The sequence below is a fragment of the Camelus bactrianus genome, chromosome 9 (assembly GCF_048773025.1).
Source record: "Camelus bactrianus isolate YW-2024 breed Bactrian camel chromosome 9, ASM4877302v1, whole genome shotgun sequence".
Lineage (NCBI taxonomy): Eukaryota > Metazoa > Chordata > Mammalia > Artiodactyla > Camelidae > Camelus > Camelus bactrianus.
Window position 1 is genome coordinate 63,451,780 of NC_133547.1, and position 21,274 is coordinate 63,473,053.

At 41.4% G+C, this 21,274-nt stretch overlaps 1 long non-coding RNA gene across 1 annotated transcript in view; it reads left to right on the plus strand.

Annotated features, from left to right (window-relative positions):
* LOC105074791 (uncharacterized) overlaps nt 1-21,274 on the plus strand; it is a 407,847-nt gene that overhangs the window by 222,096 nt on the left and 164,477 nt on the right. The window contains exons 2-3 of the long non-coding RNA XR_835820.3: nt 1,362-1,405; nt 18,434-18,526. This is a non-coding gene — a long non-coding RNA (uncharacterized LOC105074791). The remainder of the gene's footprint in view (nt 1-1,361; nt 1,406-18,433; nt 18,527-21,274) is intronic.

The following is a 21,274-nucleotide window of genomic DNA, read 5'->3' on the forward strand; positions in this document are numbered from 1 at the left end:
TTTGTAAGTAAGTTCATTTATGTCTTTTTTAAAAACTCCACATATAAGCAGTCTCATATGGTATTTTTCTTTCTCTTTCTGGCTTACTTCACTTAGAATGATGATCTTCAGGTCCATCTATGTTGCAGCAAATGCGTTATTTTATTCTTTTTATGGCTGAGTAGTATTCCATTGTATGAATACATCACAACTTCTGTATCCAGTCCTCTATCGATGGACATCTAGGTTGTTTCCGTGTTTTGGCTGTTGTAGATTCAGACCAGAATGCTTAAAACACCCACGGTCTGTCTATGATACCAGCCTATTTTAAATTAAACATGAAGCTACCCAGTTGCTCCTCAGTGCCATCATTCTCCTTTATTCTCAACTTAAAATTTTCCTGAGATTTAATTCTGACTCTCAAGCCCAAACATGTCTTCCAGCTAAAACCTATGTGAATGTATCTTTCCCAAACTTTCCTTCTAACCTTGCCCTTGACTCAAGATGTGACCCTGTTTCCAACCCCACTGGAAGCATCCTTCGTCCAATTCTCCATCCAGTTGCTTTCCCAGTTCTGTTTCCTATCATCCCAGACAATGAGCATGCCAACTGGAAGAGGGCCCTCCCATGCCAGGTAACCCAGCAGAAGTGGATAAGCTCATTTACAGCCAGGACGTGTATATCGTTCCATCTAAAGAGGAAGGATGCAGATGGTCCCTTCTCTGCCCATCCACTGGGTTGCATGCACATAGACCCTGCTGTCACAGACCCCCTCCAGTTGGGATATTTGGAAATTCCCAGTCATAGAAAGCTTCTGTTTGCACTCTTCAGTGACAAGACTAGAGCTTATAAACGTAACTGCTGAAAAACCGAGCACATGAAAGAAAGGAGTGTTTAACCGATCACTTGGCTTCTCACAGCCCGACATACTGGTTCAGCTTCTACCCAGCAGTTTTGATTCCTGCCCCAATACTCTGAGGCCTATTAGATGGCTGACAGCTTCTGGCCTCCACGGCCAGAATTCAAACAGGGAGAGATGTTGTTTCATAGCAATTAACAGTGATGCTTGGAAGAGGTGGCAACAAGCTGAAAAAAATTAATTGAAAATGTAACCTTCAAATAAAAATACATAGACCTTAGGCTTCCATTTGTAAGCAGCTTATGCTGTCTGCACATTCAGTTGTATTATTTAAGTATTTTCTACACCATTTCTGATTAATACAGCAATGCTATTTTCCAGTCCAGTCTCCTTAATAAATATATGTGTCAAATATCTGCTTCCTCCCCTGAATGCAAAGGCTTTTAATTCCCCTTGTTTGCATGTGCTAACTGGTTGTGTAACGAGATTAACAGCTCTGTCTTTTTTTTTTTTTTTCCTGCAGATTTTATAAGAAAAGCCAGTGGGCTCCCAGACAGAGTTAAAAAGGTACCTTCTTTAATTTTGCATATTGTTAGCTACAATCCGGTTGCTAATGTTTGTTTTATTTCCATCTGTCAAAAGCAATGCCAAAGTACGTTGTGTTTGCCTTGAGTTGGCTCAATTAATCCTCTGCTGGAAACAGTTCTGTCATTTCATGTTTGGTTAAGGCCCTGACTCAGGAGCAACCAAATGGGGGAGCTCATCTCTGCCAACGGCAGCCAGCGCACACTTGATACAACTTGCTGGGAAGGAGCCGTTTGACAAAGACAAAAGAGAAAGGGGAGGTAGCACCCTTATAGGAATGTTGATTTAGAGCCAGCCCTTCGCTCCTGTGGGTACAGAGAAGTGTGTCTTGGGCTTGTGACTGTAAACAGTTTCTGTGGAGCTAAAAGAACGCAGCTAATGGCTCACCCTGAGAGACTGACTCCGTAGGGTCTCAGTGTGGGGCAGCCCCGCCTGGAGTGCGGCTTCCATGTAACTCTGATGATGGTGTCTTAGTCTGCTAGGGCTGCCATTACAAAATAGCCCAGACTAGGGGGTTTAAACATTCATCTTCTCACAGTTCTGCAGGCTGGAAGTCCAACGTCAGGGTGTGAGCAGGGACAGTTTCTTCTGAGACCTCTCTCCTGGGTTTGGAGATATGGCCTGTGTCTTCACATGTGCTTCCCTCTGTGTGTGTCTTGTCTGTATCAGAATGTCCTCTTTTTTGTAAGGACCTCCATCATACTGGAAGGGTCCAAACATGATGACCTCATTTTAGCTTAATGACCTCTTTAAAGACTCTGTGTCCAAATATAGTCACATGCTGACATACTTGGGGTTGAGATGGCAGCATATGAATTTTGGAGGGCTGCAATTCAGTCCATAACAGATGGTAACCAAAAAATAAATAAATAAAAACACGAGGTAGAAGGTCAAGACCTTAGACCCAAACTATAAAGCAGCCACTCTGTAGCTTTCTTACTCTCTTGCCCTTTACTCTTTTTGCTTCTTCTTTATCTATCTCTGAATAAAAGCTATAGTCACCATCTCTATGCAGTAAGCATATTTTACAGAATATAGGCTTTTGAATTGGCATGCTCTGAGTCCAAATCCTGACCTGACCTCTTGTTAGCTGTATGACCAAGGGCAAGTCATTTAAATTCTGAGTCTCAGGTTCTTCTCCTTAAAATGGGGTTAATAACTAACCCTGCAGATTCTTTTTTATATAGACGATAAGGTACTCTATATAGAAGCCAATGGCACACCAGGGTTGGGGAAGTGGGAGTGGTCTGCCCTGAGTGCAGGTAATAGGGGGTGTGTTATGGGTAGAAAATTTAAAAGTGGTAACACAAGTGCCTTTTTAAACAAAGGTGATATAACACTCTTGCACCCCTGGGAAGATGCCACCCACTGCTGACCCATCCTCCCGTATCTGGACCAGGACAGCACTCTCTCTGTTTCTACCTGTTGCATATTAAATGCATGTGTCTACCCGCCCCGCCCCCATCCACACACTCCTGTATCTTGAATTTAGTCGTTCTCAGGACAGCTTAACCAAAGGTATTTCACATGACTGCACAACTTATTTTTTATTCATTTTACTCAGAAATTGGCAAACCTCAGAGCTAAATTATATATGATAGAGGAGAGTCATGACTTACTGTTGTTTCGAAAAGAGGCCTAGTAGCCTCTTGTTAGAGCCTTGCTCTTCCTCCCCTGGTATCTTCAGTTCCTCCATCCAGCTTCCAGGGCTGGGCCCTGCCAGAAGACCTCTTGCTGTGATTCAAGAATCAAAATACACACAAAATAACCACAAGAGAAGTGTGTGTGTCTGGGCCTGTGTATGGTTCCATATCCCTTTCTGAAGTGGTACCCGATTCCCTGGCATCTTTATATAAAGTAGCTACTTATATAATTGCTACACCGTATAAGTAACTATTTCATGTAAACAGAAGAACAGAGAGTTGGTTAGTCGTGCTAAAAAAAATAGCAACATAAAACAGAATTCTGAATGGTACATTTCTTTTTTTGGTGGATGACATCTGTCTTCATATAATATCGTAAACCCTTGGCATGAATCGTTAAACTTTTCCAGACAATATTTCTCGCTGGGATTTTACAAAGTAAGTTCCTCAGTCTAGATCTCAAAGGTGGAGGAAAAGGTTGGTAATGTGTACATTACATGGGGTATCATGCAGTTACTAAAATGATGGCTTTGATGTCCATTTAATAAAATGGAGCTATTTGATCATATCCTGTTAAGTGAACAAAAAGAAGCAGAATGCTAAGTAATATATATTTAAAACGCTTAACAACAAAAAGGAAATGCATCTAATGATGTTTAATAATATTGGAAACTTAGCACACTCACACAAGAATGCCTTTGGAAAGAGCCCATTTTTGTGAAGTGGGTGGCAGGTTTTGAATCTGCTCTGTGCACACTGGGTATCAGAATCTTAAACCTGCATCTCATCAGTTTTGGCCTGATTTGGATTTCTGTAATTAAAAGAACAGGTTGCATGGAATCTGTGGGTGAAGAGTGGGATCAGATCTAGGATTTAACCATGGCGATCCAAAGATGGGTTAGCATGGTTGAACCCAATCGAAAATGAAAACTTTACAGAGATTTCTAGATGGTTGGCTTACTTACAACTCATAACCTTTGAATATTACAAAGCAGGGCCTTAATAAGTCACAGATTTTTCTCAGTAATACATGGTAAAATCTCTAGCTTGTATTCACTAAGAAGATTGTCTGGTTTTGCTCAGCTGGCTCAGATGGCTCATTTTTGCCATCCGGATTCTCTTCCCACACCATTCTGGACACATTATAGATTTGCCTGAAGATAGCATTTCCATGGGTCAGGCCCATAATTATGAGCTGCAGAATTTCCTGGGTTTCTGTTACTAGAAATTGCTAATTTGGTAGGATGTGAACAACATAGTTATTATAAAATCATATTTGAAGAGTGTTCTGCTTGCCTCCAAGGTGCGCCCCCATGTGCACGTGCCTCATGCAGCCCCTGCTGATGCCTGCCCCCTCATCTGATTTCTCTTTGGTCACTGTTGGGTGTAGAGCTATGGAGGGGTTTTGGTAGCAGCAATTATTTTTCAAAATGGGAAGATACAAATCATAAAAGGAATGTCCCAGCTGCAGGGCTGTAGATTCCATGCCTCTTCCTAAATGCCACGATTCTATCCACTAGGGTTGGGCTGGTGGGTCACTTCACACCCACAGCCACAGGGTTCCGCGTTGAACAAGAGGCCTGGAAGGAAACATATCGAAATGTTGATAGTGACTGCATTTGAGTCTTGGAATTATGGGAATATTTTCTGCCCTTGTTTAACAAAGATCCTTTCATAACTCTGATGAAAAAGAAAAAGGTTCTTTTTTAAGCTATAGTAGTCATGCTACTTTTTTATTATACATATATATTTTTATTGAAGTATAGTCAGTTTACAATGTGTCAATTTCTGGTGCACAGCATAATGCTTCAGTCATACATGAACATACATATATTTGTTTTCATGTTCTTTTTCACCATAAATTACTATAGGATATTGAATATACTTCCCTGTGCTATACAGTATGAACTTGTTTATCTATTTTATATGTAGCAGTTAGTGTCTTTAAAACTCGAGCTCCCAATTTAGTCCTTCCCACTCCCTTCCCCCTCTGGTAACCATAAGTTTGTTTTCTATGTCTGTGAGTCTATTTCTGTTTTGTAAATAAGTTCACTTGTCTTTTTTTTTTTTTAAGACTCCACATATAAGTGACATCATATGATTTTTTTTTTCTCTTTCTGGCTTAGTTCACTTAGAATGACAATCTCCAGGTCCTACGCTACTTTTTAATGTGCACACCAAACCTCATGATATCATGTGAGCTAATTCTGTTCATGTCAACACCTTTATCATCACACATGAGAAACTGAAATACCGAAATTTATAAAGAGGAATAACTGAACATTTCCATTAAAATCATTACCATATATGCTGGATGCTGGTAGGAATAACTTTTTAATTTAAAAATTTAAAAAACTTATTTGCAAACCCAAATAAATAGAATAAATAGAAAGACATGGAGACTGTTGTCTGTGATATTAAAAAATAGATGGCTCTGGTTCATCCTAACCTTTGTTTAATCACTCGTTTATTCATCCAGCATTTTCTATGGGGTTGGCCATTGGATTCACTGGTGTGCCAAGTGCATATTCCCTGTCCTCAGGGAGCTTACGATCTAGGTTAATTTCCTATCAGAATAAACATATTCTAGGATTAACAGGTACTAAATTAAAAGTGGAGAAAAAGAAAAAAATAGATTACAGAACTATAATTTGCATGCATGGAAGTATGTAGGATAAAATTTTGTTTTCCACTTCATCCACTACACACAGACATGCAGACACACACACGTGCACGTGCGCGCTCACACACACACACACACACACACACATATACATATACATGCATACAAAGTGTCACACTGTCTCTACCTGGCTCAGAGACCCAGGATTTATACCAATTATAAAAGTAGTTAGTCATTTATTTAAAGCATTGTTCTTGAAAGGGGCAGTTGACTCCCCTACATCTTGTTATATCCCACCAGTATCTACTCATAGACACAATAAGTAACAAATAAAAGCAGTCAATGGGGGCAGACAAGGCCCCCTTATATCTGAGGGACCATAATCCCTGTAGGGAGAAGGCTGTATTGGGGTAGAGACAGGAAAGCCTTGTCAGTAATGCATACAATAAGGGTGATCCCTATACTTCATTGAGTCACTGGTTTAAAGTGTCAGAGACCCAGACAGATGGATTAGGAGATGATCTCACCTTGGTCCATCAGTATCTGAACAGAAGAACACCTGTTCCAGACTAGCAATTCCATGCGGCATCACTCAAGAACTTTTATTGAAAGGAAAATCAAAGAGGCTGGTTGGGAAATACTGCACGACAAAGAGAGAAAGAAAATCGCCTTGAAAATGATCTGTTGTACAAGTCGGGTGTGGAGGGAACATATAGAATGTTTGGTAAAATATAAGAAATCAGGACCCTAAAACACTATTTGGAAGCCTTTTTGGAAACAACAACTACATGACTGATATGAAAAAAATGGAGCTCAGTGAGAAAAGAAAATGTTGCAAGGAAGCTAACACTCAGTTCTGGGGAGGTGAACCTCTCACTCCCCACAGTGAAGACAGAAAGGATCAGTAAGTCAAATCCAAGCTGAAATAGGATAAACTTGGAAACATGACCCCACACTGGACCCTTTCTTCCCCCTCTCCCTCCCTCCCTCCCTTCCTTTCTTTTCTTTCCTTCTTTCCCTCAAAACTATTTACTGGGCAGCCAGTTTGTGTCTGGGAAATACAAAGAAAAAGATGAGAAAAGGACAGAGAGACAGAGAATGGATATAACACATGTACATTTCAGATATTTCTAAAGATGAGCAGTGATCAATTGAAAGCAAACAATCATCAAGGGTATAATTAGATACAATTTTCTGAAGCTGAAAGGATCTAAATATGGAGATGAAAAATCCCCACTGTATTATAAGAAGAGATAATGGAAAATGATCTACACCTAGAAGAGCAGAGTAAATGCCAGAAAATAGGACAGTGTTTTCAGAGAGAAGTGTGTGACCCAGGAATATTATAACCAGACAAGTGGCCATTTATGGGTAAAGACCAAAAAAAAAAAAAAAGACAAAAAACTCTACACAAAACAAAACAGAAAACATATTGAAATTGAAAAAACTTCCAAAATATGTTGCCAATAAAATCTTATTGTAGAGAAAAAGAACTTGAAGTTGATCTACACACAACTGAGAATTGACTTGAAATTAGTGACTCAAGAATGGGAAAACCATGGTATTAAGAGTGATTGTGAGATAAGAAAACAATATAAAGTCAAAAACTGGAAATATCCTTCCAATTTGTATGCAAATACCAATATAGTTCCTAAGAGAGATGGTTCTCAATTATATAGCACTAATATAAGAGAAAATGAATTTAGAAAGGGGACATGAAAAACAAACCGATTCAACTGCTTATCCTACAAGGGGGTGAGAGTTGGCATTAAATCTATGGATCAGAGAAAAATATGATCCAAATAAATAGGAGGAAACTAAAGCAACATTTTTAAAGGGTGAGTTCCTTCTAAACTACTGGGAAAAAAAAATAAGCAAAATGTAGACTCCAAAATAAATAAATACAAATAAAGTTGAGAGGACATGGTAAAACAGTAATGAAAAGTTGGTATCACAATAAAATTGAGCTAGCTCTTCATATGCACTTCATTACCTCATTTAATCCTCTTTTACCAATGAGTAAACTGAGGCACAGGTGTTTTAAGTCTGTATAAAGTGCTTAGAGCAGATCTCTGGGCAGATAGTAACTAAGACATACAGTCAGTTGGCTCTTGACGTCTCCTATGGCGTTGTAGACAGGCAGAGCCCTTGTCTTAACCTGCCTTGGACAGAGTGTGCTATCTAAAATATATAGCATGATTTTCTTGTATTTTATCCCCCTACTGACACAACACTGTTGTGGCTCCACTGTTGTGCTGAGAGTGCAGGAGAAGATGGCAGTAGGAAGGAAAATACAAATACATGGAGCGCTAACTGAGAGGTAATACTATTATCGTTGTACACACTGAGGTTTTACCTAGTGGTGACATCGTATTTACCGCTCTTATTTCACCTGTGTGCTCAGAGTGCTGGACTGACTCGACAGCCTAGAGGCAAGCTTGCTTAACCAAGACATTCCAGCCACTGAGTGAAATGGAGGGCTCACAGTTCCCAGCTCTGCCTCCCAGAGGAGATCACTCAGGGAAGGGAATGGGGCTGCCAAGCAAAGAAAGGTTTCTGTTGGCATTTTTTAAAGCTCATTTTCAAAGATTCCATATGATGACGAGTATTTTCCAACAAGTGAGAAGACCAAACTTCTCTTAACTGTTCAGCAGTAAATCCCCATTCAGGGCTACATAAAACTAAAAGGCAAAAGAAATTGAAAACATTGGTTACAAAATATTATGGAGGAAATACAAAAACAAAGCAGGGCTGACAACCGTAATGTCTAAGCAAACTTTATTCCAGGCCAAATAACACTAAAGGAGATAAAAGAGTGTCATTTTACAATCCACCGCTAAGATAAAATAGTTGTGAAAATTTATTTGCCGAAGGACATAGCATCAAAATATATAAAGCTAAAAATGTTAGAAATAAAGTGGGAAATTTACAGAAGCATGTTTGCTTTGGGAGACAGTGACACACCTCTCTTACTCCTGGCAGATAAAATAGACTACAAATAAAGAAGTATGTAGATAAACATAAATACAATAATTATTAAGAATATTCTTATATTAAAGTAAAAATGTTTAAGTTTCACCAGAAGATTTATAAAATTGTATCTTATTCTAAGCCACAACCATAAGCACAATACATTCTTTAAAGCAGATATTTTATAAGATCAATTCTCTAAATTTAATGTCAGATAAATATAAATTTTAAAAAGTAATAATAATGAAAATTAAAATTCCTCTCTAAATAACTTTGGGTCAAAGAATAATATGAACTCAGTTACTAATTATTTAGAAATAAATAAAAGAAATAATGTGTCATTGTAAATACATACTATACTGCCAAAGCTTTACTCTAAGGCAGATTCATACAATTAATCAATTTCTTATTAAATAAGAAGTAATAAAAGTTATGTCGTATGAGCTGTTTATATATTCCGAAGATCAAGCCTTTGTCGGTTTCATCATTTGCAAAAATTTTCTCCCATTCCATAGGTTGTTGTTTTGTTTTACTTATGGTTTCCTTTGCTGCACAGAAGCTTGTTAAGTTTCATTAGGTCCCATTTGTTTATTCTTGCTTTTATTTCTTTTGCTTGGGTAGACTGTTCTAGGAGAACATTTTTGAGATGTATGTCAGATAATGTTTTGCCTATTATTTTCTTCTAGGAGGTTTATTGTATCTTGTCTTATGTTTAAGTCTATGATCCATTTTGAGTTTACTTTTGTGTATGGTGTGAGGGAGTGTTCTAGCTTCACTGATTTACATGCTGCTGTCCAGTTTTCCCAACACCATTTGCTGAAGAGGCTGTCTTTATTCCAATGTATATTCTTGCCTCCTTTGTCGATGATTAGTTGACCAAAAGTTTTGGGGTTCATTTCTGGGCTCTCTATTCTGTTCCATTGGTCTGTATGTCTGTTTCGGTACCAATACCATGCTGTCCTGATGACTGTGGCTCTATAGTATTGTCTGAAGTCTGGGAGAGTTATTCCTCCAGCCTCTTTCTTTCTCTTCAGTAATGCTTTGGCAATTCTAGGTCTTTGATGGTTCCATATAAATTTTATTAAGATTGTTTTAGTTCTGTGAAATATGTCCTGGGTAATTTGATAGGGATTGCATTAAATCTGTAGATTGCCTTGGGCAGTGTGACCATTTTAACAATATTGATTCTTCCAACCCAGGAGCATGGGATATCTTTCCATTTTTTAAAGTCTTCTTTAATTTCCTTCATCAGTGGTTTATAATTTTCCGTGTATAAGTCTTTCACCTCCTTGGTTATATTTATTTCTAGGGATTTTATTACTTTGGGTGCTATTTTAAAGGGGATTGTTTCTTTACTTTCTTTTTCTGTTGATTCATCGTTAGTGCAAAGAAATGCAACTGATTTGTGAACATTAATCTTGTAACCTGCTACCTTGCTGAATTCTTCAATTAGTTCTAGTAGTTTTTGTGTGGACCTTTTAGGGTTTGATTTCCAGAATATATAAGCAGCTCATATGATATAATAAGAAAAAAAACCAACCCAATCAAAAAATGGGCAGAAGACCTAAACAAGCAATTCTCCAAGGAAGAAATACAAATGATCAATAGGCACATGAAAAAATGCTCAATATCACTAATTACCAGAAAAATGCAAATCAAAACTATGATGAAGTATCACCTCACACCAGTGAGAATGGCCATCATTCAAAAGTCCACAAATGACCTACAGCCAGCATAGTACTCAACGGTGAAAAACTCAAAAGCTTCCCACTAAAATCTGGGACAAGACAAGGATGCCCACTATCACCACTCCTATTCAACATAGTCCTGGAAGTCCTAGCCACAGCAGTCAGGCAAGAGAAAGAAATAAAAGGGATCCAAATTGGAAAAGAAGAGGTAAAAGTGTCATTATATGCTGATGACATGTTACTACATATAGAAAACCCTAAAAAGTCCACACAAAAGCTACTAGAGCTGATTGAAGAATTCAGCAAGGTAGCAGGTTACAAAATTAACGTTCAAAAATCAGTTGCATTTCTTTACACTAACGATAAATCAACAGAAGAAGAAAGTAAAGAAACAATCCCCTTTAAAATAGCACCCAAAGTAATAAAATATCTGGGAATAAATCTAACCAAGGAGGTGAAAGAATTATACACAGAAAACTATAAACCATTGATGAAGGAAATTAAAGAAGACTTTAAAAAATGGAAAGATATCCCATGCTCTTGGATCGGAAGTATCAATATTGTTAAAATGGTCACACTGCCCAAGGCAATCTACAGATTTAATGCAATCCCTATCCAATTACCCAGGACATATTTCACAGAACTAGAACAAATCATAATAAAATTCATATGGAACCATCAAAGACCTAGAATTGCCAAAGCATTACTGAAGAGAAAGAAAGAGGCTGGAGGAATAACTCTCCCAGACTTCAGACAATACTATAGAGCTACAGTCATCAAGATAGCATGGTATTGGTACCAAAACAGACATACAGACCAATGGAACAGAATAGAGAGCCCAGAAATGAACCCACAAACTTTTGGTCAACTCATCTTTGACAAAGGAGGCAAGAATATACACTGGAATAAAGACAGTCTCTTCAGCAAATGGTGTTGGGAAAACTGGACAGCAGCATGTAAAACAATGAAGCTAGAACACTCCCTTACACCATATACAAAAATCAACTCAAAATGGATTAAAGACTTAAACATAAGACAAGATACAATAAACCTCCTAGAGGAAAACATAGGCAAAACATTATCTGACATACATTTCAAAAATTTTCTCCTAGAAGAAATAAAAGCAAGAATAAACAAATGGGACCTAATGAAACTTACAAGCTTCTGCACAGCGAAGGAAACCAGAAATAAAACAAAACAACAACCTACGGAATGGGAGAACATTTTTGCAAGTGAAACCGACAAAGGCTTGATCTCCAGAATATATAAGCAGCTCATACGACTCAATAAGAAAAAAATAAACAACCCAATCCAAAAATGGGCAGAAGACCTAAACAAGCAATTCTCCAAGGAAGACATACAAATGATCAAAAGGCACATGAAAAAATGCTCAATATCACTAATTATCAGAGAAATGCAAATCAAAACTACAATGAGGTATCACCTCACACCAGTCAGAATGGCCGTCATTCAAAAATCCACAAATGACAAATGCTGGAGAGGCTGTGGAGAAAGGGGAACCCTCCTACACTGCTGGTGGGAATGCAGTTTGGTGCAGCCACTATGGAAAACAGTGTGGAGATTCCTCAAAAGACTAGGAATAGACTTACCATATGACCCAGGAATCCCACTCCTGGGCTTGTATCCAGAAGGAAATCTACTTCAGGATGACACCTGCACCCCAATGTTCATAGCAGCACTATTTACAATAGCCAAAACATGGAAACATCCTAAATGTCCATCAACAGGTGACTGGATAAAGAAGAGGTGGTATATTTATACAATGGAATACTACTCAGCCATAAAAACCGACAACATAATGCCATTTGCAGCAACATGGATGCTCCTGGAGAATGTCATTCTAAGTGAAGTAAGCCAGAAAGAGAAAGAAAAATACCACATGAGATCGCTCATATGTGGAATCTAAAAAACAAACAAACAAAAACAAAGTGTAAATACAGGACAGAAATAGACTCATAGACAGAGAATACAGACTTATGGTTGCCAGGGGGGTGGAGGGTGGGAAGGGATAGACTGGGATTTCAAAACTCTAGAATAGATAAACAAGATTACACTGTATAGCGCAGGGAAATATACACAAAATGTTATGATAATTCACAGAGAAAAAAATGTGACAATGAGTGTGTATATGTCCATGAATGAAAAATTATGCTGAACACTGGAATTTGACACAACATTGTAAAATGATTATAAATCAATAAAAAATGTTAAAAAAAAATGATGGCCATTCTGACTGGTGTGAGGTGATACCTTGTTGTAGTTTTGATTTGCATTTGTCTGATAATTAATGATCTTGAACATGTTTTCAAGTGCTTATTGGCCATTTGTATGTCCTCACTGGAGAAATGTCTGTTTAGGTCTAAAACCTCTTCATCATCCTCTCACTGGACCCCCAACCCCTATAATTTCATTCTGAGTTAGATCTCCCTCTCTTCCATCCCCTCCGAGCTTTACCCTTTAAATGTACATCTTCCAATTGACTGTGTACTAGAAAAGAAACTAATCAATTTTATTAGAAGTGTATGAAAAGTAATTGCCAATGGACATTGAATTTTTAAAATGGTGCTGCATGAGACCATGAAGAATTTAAAGTCAGTTAAGAGACAATATTATCATTACTTTAACTGCTCAGTGTTTTGGTTCCACCCCTGCCCCATTCCTCTGTCATTATCTCAGTCTCATTCTACATAGTAGAATTTAGTTCTTTAAGTGTTTCATGTATAAGGTCATCTTAATGAGTATTAATTGAGGCATACATTGGTACAATAGCCTTGGAGGTATCAGTAAAATAAGGCCATTGGGTTTCTTCTGGAGTGGTTCACAAAGATGGGGTGACTGTTGTTTGAACAGACCTAGGAATTCTTGTGTTAATTGTAGGAATGGTTGGAAAGATTAGAGAGGAGGATTAATGTAGGACACTTCTTTAAGATTCCTGGGAGCTAGGATGACGCCTCCATCCCCAGCCTCAGGTATTTTTGAATTAAGGGAAAGCCTGGACTTGTGCTTTTTTCCAGGCTTCCTTTGCTAGAGCTGAACGCAGCTTCCAGGCTGCTGAGGGGCCACTTCTCTCTTTGGTTGTCTCCGTGCCTGGAGATGTAGTCTCTGTAGTCGCAGTGGAAAGAGAAGTGGGAAGACCTTGGCGTAGGAAGTGTCATTACTGCAGTGGAGCCACCTCCTCAAGCCAGGCTGCTTGACTCTGTGTACAGGGTGGGGGGCTTCTCAGCGTTCACTTTCCGCCCTCTTGCTGCCTGCCTGCCGCTGCGCAGAGCGGGCTGGGAGTCTGCTTGTGGGACAATCAGTTAATCACTTGCTCTCTGACCACCCAAGGACTAGAGGGTCCCTCTATGGGCATTTTTTTGCAGTTCCCGCTGAAATAAATGGGAATTCTAAATTTTAAATTTTAAATAAGACAGCCGGAACTATTGGCTAAGAGGAAAGGCTGGATTTGTTCAGGGAGCCATATACTTTAGCGCTCTTTCGTGTTTTACTGGGTGCTGTCTTTGGGGTGGTATCATTGACTTTCTTTGCAAAATGCAAAGGAACGAAAAGAAGGAGGAGGAGAAAGAGGAGGAGGGCAAAGAGGAGAAAAAGAAGAAAGGAGAACCAAAATAGGAGCATCACTTTCCTTCCGAGAGAGGTTTGGATGAAAGGGTCCACCGGGAGTCAGCACCCACCTGCGTGAGAGAGAAGGACCTGCTGTTTTCACGCCCCAGCCAAAGACTGACGGGAAAATAAAACAAAACAGACAAACAGAGCTCTTCAGTTTTTCTCTCTGGGGACTGTGATGAATGTAAAGTCAACTCCCGAGCCGTGCATCCTGACTCAAGGATATGACACATGGAGTTAGGATTTTAAAGGAGGAATTTTTGAAAACCTTGAGTTCAACTCCCCACTGTGGAGAAAGACCCATCCAAACCCTTTGACAAATAACTCCCACTCTGTGCATGTTTTTCTCAATCTGACCCAGGGCAGAGGCAGAATTCACTGCCTGCCTCATGCCTACGTCAGTCTTCTCCACTCCCTCATCTGTAAAATAAGCAACGGTGGCTACGTTCTAGCTTCTCTTTCTTCTACTTTCTGGTTTCTGGTTCTCTTTCTAGGGCAGACTTTGGATAGTGTATCGGTCCTGAGTGCAGTCTGGGCGTGGGAGACTCATAAAGTGCAGTTGCTTGCAAGGAAACTAGAAGGCTAAGACAAAGTGATTGCCCCGGGTGAGATCAGGTTAAGAAGGACGTGAGACTATCAGTGTGGCCCGAGCAGAAATGGACGGCACGCTCAGACTGCATCTTTGGGAGGATGGAGGTGGGGATGCTGGGCCAGGTGCTGCAGCAGGATGTAGCCAGCCCAGGGAAGCTCTTCAGGGAGGGTGTCTGACACATCAGCACCCTAATCTTACTCTCCCTCTCTTGAGTTTCTTGCAGGGACTTCCTATTGGTCACATCCAGAGAGATGCCAGACAGCAAGGGGGCTCCCTTGATGCAGTCAGTCCCCTCCAGGACAAAGGCAGGAGATGGGGGGAGAGGGGTGGACTTGGAGGCTGCACAGCTCAAAAGTGGAGAGGCATGGAAGTCTGGAGAAGTCCTACAACTTTGACCCAACTGCTGCCTCCCTGCAACATCTCACCTATCTGTCACAGGGCCTGTTGGTGTGAGAGGGAAAGGGTGGGACACGTGGGAACTGAATTCTCTCTTGCTGTGCCCATTGCACAGATGAGCCCAACATCATGCTGCCTTCCATGGGACAAGGCAGCAATTTCCAGCGGGAAGCTCTCCCCTGACAACACACTGAGCCGTGCACTAACAGATGTCTCAGACTCAGGAAAGCACAGAAGCACATTTTGCAGGAATGTTGATGGCATGTTCTCCTCACTGGACTAAAAGAGTAACAGCAACTCATGAAATCCCATCTGGTTATGGTGCATGTACCAGAAAACACAGTGATGTCTTCCATCATTCGGCTTTAGTGGAGGCTGTTTTCAAATGGAAGCAATCTGTCTTTCTCATGTCTGGGAAGAGTGGTTATTAACTATGGAGAAATTGTCTCCAACAGTAGGTCAATTAATTACTGCATTTTAAAGCTGCGTCTTGAAAAACAGCAATTAATTTCACTGCGTTTCTGGGTATTTCCTCTCCAAACCGTATCCATTTCAAATCACTGTAATTCCGGGTAGATATGGAGACTTGATTATTTATGAGGCTTTACAGGAGATCATATTTCTTTTTTTTTTCTCTTTAATGAATGCAGGGATACAATTAGGTTTTAATTATCACTGGCACCTTTTCACTATTGGAAGTAGACTTAAGAAGACAGAAAATGGGAAGAATTCATACTGAAAGGAGAGTTGATAAATACTCAGAAAGACTATCCAAACACATCTTAAGTGAAAATGCTGTCTGATATGAAAAATAGAATCCAAACACAGCATGGGGTATTTCTGTTTACTGATTAATATTCTTTGCACTTTCCTTGTCTAATGGGTTAGCTCTTCTGTCAGATTTTTCTTTCTGGGCGAGAAGAATCCAAGGGACTGTTCTCACCTGTTCCTAAACCTTTTAACTTGCCTTCAGCTGCATTATCTTTGACCGGTTGGACCCTGCTGCCCTCCTATTTGGTTTCTCAAAAAGCTACAGAGAACTTGACTGGCTTTTGTCCAAAGGGCGGTGAGCAATAATTTTTCATTGCCGTATATCATCTGGCTGCAGGAAGTGTCCAGATCTGGGTGGAGACACGGAAGTTGGGCATTTCACACTGACCTTGCCTGACCTTCCGGGGGATGTCTACTTTCAAGCCATTCTTCGAGGTGGAAGCCAAGGTTTCTCAACCTCAGCATTTTTAACCTTTTGGGCTGGAGAATTCTTTGTGCATCGTAGGATGTTCAGCAGCATCCGTGGCCTCTACTCACTAGTTGCCAGTAACACCTCTCCCCTCGGCTGTGATGATCAAAAATGTCCCCAGGCATTGCTCAGTGTCCCCCCGGGGGGAAAACTCGTCCCTAATTGAGAACCTCTAGTATAAAGCCAACTATTTATGGTTATGGGGAGAGATGATAGATAGACTAGATACATATACATGAGCATACATATTTATAGGTCAGTAATGTGAGGGTGGTGGTTTTTGGAAAGGCTGTGTATTAATCAGCTTCTGTTTCTCCAGAGAAAGTGAACCAATAGGATATAGAGAGCCAGGCAGAGACACGCCTATAGATACAGCTGTATCAAAAGGGACTTATTACAGGCTATCGGCTTGTTCAGTCATGGGGCTTGAGAAGTTCCGCAATCTGCCGTCTGCAAGCTGGAGAAGCAGGAAAGCTGGTGGTGCAAGTCAGCCCGAGAACAAAGGCCTGAAAACCAGGAGCAGCAGTGGTGTCGGATCCAAGGAGGAGACGGATGTTCCAGCTCCAGCAGAGCCACTTCTCTCTTTCTCCACCTTTTTGTTCTGCTCAGGCCCCCGACAGCGGATGATGCCCACCCCAGCCTGTGAGGGCAGATGCTCTTTACTCAGCCTGCAGGTTCAAGTGCTAATCTCTTTTGGAGACACCCTCCCAGACACACCCAGAAGTAATGCTTTACCAGCTGTCCGGGCATCCCTTAGCCCCATCAAGTTGACACACACAGTGACCCATCACACCTTGTGCTGTGTCTTCAGGCACATCTGGGTTTCAGTCCAGGCTTTGTCAAAAGCAAGCTCTGGGATCCTTCCTTATCTCTAGAGCCTAACCACGTGGACCCCATAAGGTTTTGGTGAAGAATCGGTGAGTGGATGTTTGCAAAGTGCTTGTTACTGAGCCCAGATACGGCAGGGGCTGCAGGAAAGTTACTTCCTCCCCACAACCAGTAACTACTGGAAACAGAAGAGTCATTCCGCTCTTTGACGGACATTTCTACCCTCTTTGCTCTGTGTGTTAGCTGGAAGAGATGTCTGTCTCTGTTTCATGCCATATAATAGTGTATCACTTCACAGGAAGTTGGTTTTCATTACAAAGGAAGTGGGTAAGTGACATACAAACACTTGCTCATTGTAAAGCTTCGAACAGCACAGATAAAACTTGAGTCTCCCTTGAACTTTTACCCCAAAGGCCACCCCAGAGGCAACTACGGGCATCAGATGAAGGTGTTTCCTTCCAGACTTTTAGTCACGCTTTTATATCATTATCAGTTTATGCGTGTAAACATACATCTTTTTATCTTGTACGTAGTGATCGGTTACCTTTTTACAGCATATGCTGTCAGTATGTACAGACCTGATAGAGACTATTTAAGTATTTATTTTTTTGACGTGTATTTGATGTATAGTATTAATAAGTTGCAGGTATAAAATAAAGTGATTCACAATTTTTTAAGGTTATACTCCATTTATAGTTATTATAAAATACTGACTCTATTCCCTGTGTTATACAGTGTTTCCTTGTGGCTTAATTTATACAGAAGAGCTTGTACCTCTTGGTGTAGGGCCTTTGGATGTTTCAGACTTGGGGCTGTCACACACAGCGCTGCTGTGAACAGACTTACATCTCACTGGGCAGTTGTCTACAGTAGATGACAAAAAGTGGAATCACTGAGGCAGAGAGAGTATGCATATTTTAAATTTTAGTAGAAAAGGCCAGATTGCCCTCCAAAGGGGTGGGACCGTTTTATGTAATCAGCATTCAGTAGCACCAAGTCTCTTCTTTTTTGCCAATCAAATGGAAAACAAACAAACATACATTGTTTTGATTTGCATTCTACTGATTACTGTCAAGAGCGGTGTCTTTTCTTATGTTTGTTGGCTTTCTTTTTCCTTTTGAAGGTCACTTCTTCCTTTCTTGGGCCTGCTTCTGTGTTGGATTGTCTTTTTCCTTATTGATTTGTATGATTATGTTTCTTATGTTCTGCATGTTAATTCTGTGTCATACACGCTGCACAAGAAGGGACTTTTAAGATACTGCGCATAAGCATTTCAAAGGGCGTCAGGTTAACAAGCGGCTGTCTGGGATAATTAGTGAGCTTTTCCCAGCTGTGATGTGTCCCCATCTCCTTGTCCCTGCTTTCCCAGTTACAACCCTGACCTTGTCTCTCATCCGCTGCAGGTGTCTCCCTGAACAACGAGACCTCCTGCGTCCTGGGCAGTCCCTCACCTCCCTGCCTCTGCGCTCAGAAGCCGTGGCCTCTGCCTGCTCATGGTAAGTACAGCCGTGCCCCCTGCAACCTTCCTTCCTCGGAGCAGCACGCCCATGTGTGCAGTACAAAACATTGTCCGTGGATACTGATAAATGTAGTGGGCCAAAAAGACTCGTGGCACAAATCTGCAAAACACTTGAATGAGCCAAATTGAATACCTTTTCTCACAGCGTGCCATTTCCCCGCCTCAGTGCCTTTGCTCTGCCACCCTGCATGGTGTGCCTCCAAGAGGGGATGAGTTAGCAGCATTTCCCAAGTGCATTTGATGGGACAGGACTTTTTTCCTGTAGCCTCTTGTAAGACCACCTCACCATGGAGGACGCTTCCGGGCATTTTGTTGTGATACAGGCAATGAGGCTGCAGCTTGAGAGCTGTCAGATGCCCTTCCTGGGATGGGTGTCTGTGTGGTGCATCCTATTCCATTCTGTGTCTTACCTCCTCCATGTGCTGTGGGCATCTCCCACACACAGGGCAGTGCCTGTGGTAGCAGCTCCATGATAGTAGCTCAATGACAGATAAATAAATAAATAAATGATGGATACCAGCAGGATAAATGTGGGAAGTTGGGGTGGAGACCCCAGGACAGGGCTGTTTGCAAGTTTCCAGGCCTGGCTGTGATGAGCTGCCTGACTTTGGAGACTCTCCTCAGCCTCCATGGGTGGGAGTCTGCCTTCTCTACAGCAGGAAGGGTAATATCTGATTTTCAGAAGCTTTGGGGAAAATTGAATGAGATAATGGATGCACCAGCCTAAAGCAGGTGCTCAGAGGTGTTCAAGCAGGGATGTGTTGGCGGTTTGAGTCTTGGCACAGTGTGAAGTGTCTGGGAAGCCCCAAATTGCGAATCTTCTCTGATGCCCCAAATCCATTCATTTTCCTGAGAGACAGCACTTAATATGAAAAGCTGGGGGTAGGGAGAAAGAATACAGAGGCTCTCATCCTTTCTCATGGTTCTTCCTATGGGTGTCCCATCAGTTTCCTGATTCTTCTTCACCCTGGTGGGAATAGCAGCTCATCGCACTCGGCAGTTTCGTCATCACTTGCAGAACTGGTCCGTCGTACCCCCTTGAGATACCTGCCCCCACCAGTGGGCGTCACCTCCTCAGAAGTCTGAGTCTCGGCTCCGCTGAGCCCTCTCACAGCTCCCTGCTCCAGCTTCCTAATTCTAACTTCTCTTTGTTTTCTCAGCCCTGGAGGCAAGAGCTGCTCCTCCAGTTGGTTGAACCATGATGCCCTAAGGTTCTCTTTTTACTCTTTCAAGCATCTAGTCATCAACTTTATTCCTACTGAACAGTTCTTTATATTACATTCTCTCTGTTTAAATAACTGGTTGGGTTCTGCCTTCTGACTGAACCCTCCCTCATGAAAGAAAAAAGGAAGAATAGGGGTAAAGAAGGAAGGGATGGGTTAGAAGGGAGGATGGATGTCGCCAGTCTTCTAAATCCATGTCTTGTGTTCATCTCCAGGACTCTCAGCAGCCAGCTGAGTCCTCGACTGGCTGACGGTGCCCTCCTTCTGACAGACATCAGGACACTCAGGGCACGGTGCTTCCCCCAAGCACAATAACCCATTTACCGTAGATGAGCTGGTTAATCATGATGTGTCTCTTGTTTTCTCATGGGATTGGCTGTTCAAATGTGTTTTTCTATAAGGTGATGGAAAGTCATCAGGAATTCATTAACGTGTTCTGGTGATGTTGATTGCTGTTATAATGATTATTACACTGTTGTATTAGGTTATAGATATTAGCGTTGTCTCCTTTATGGGAAACTGTTAATGAGCCACGTGTACTTTCAGAAGACTGAGCCTATGGGCTTGGTGTTTGTGGAGTCTGCTTATTTCATGAGCTCAGATGGTGACTGAGGACTTTTCTAGTGATGGACTGGAGTGTATGCTCTGAAGTCAGACAGCTTGGCTCCACCTTGTACTTACTGTGGGGCCCTGGACACGTAGCTTTCCGGCTCTCGATGTCCCCAGCTCTGAACTAGGGATGCTGCTGCTGCTGGTGACGCTGCTGATGATAATGCTACTACTGCTCATACCTCTTCATAGATTGTCGGCAGATTAGATAAAAGAGCTTCTCGTGTTATCTTGGGGCACCCAGTATCTTCCCTTGCTTCTATAAACAGTTCCAGACACAACAATATTTGAGCCCTAAAGCCCTTCCTTCTGCCCCAACCCCAACTTGTAAGCAGATTTCTCTCAGCAGGTCCCCACTAAAACACAGAAGTGGCTAGACCTGATCTTTGTGTGTCAGCGTGATCCAGAACAGTGCCTGGCCCTTAGCAGGTGCTTCGCAAATGCTCACTGAATGGATGAGTCTGTCGGTAAGCCCCGGGCTTTGGGATCATAAACAGGGAGACGGAACCCACCATCGAACACTACATAAGCTGGATGAGATATTGAGTCTCCATGGTCCTCACATTTCTCATCTACAACCAGGGACCACAAACACCCGTCTTACTGTAGTGGTTCCCCGGTGAGAATCCCTGGGAAGCTTGATAAGTAAGATGCATGTTCCTAGGCCTGTCCCTGGAGATGCTGAGTCAGTCAGTCTGGGATGGGCTTTGATCCTTATGTCCCAATAAGCTTCTGGGGAGACTGGGGTGCCATGCAGGTGCCCTGAGGACCACACTCTGAGAAACGCATTGCAGGCTGAATGAGACCTGAATGTGGCTGCACGTGGAATATTGGCTGGTGTCCAGTCAATTGTAGCACCCTTCCCCCTTCATCGATTGGGAGATCCTTTGTGG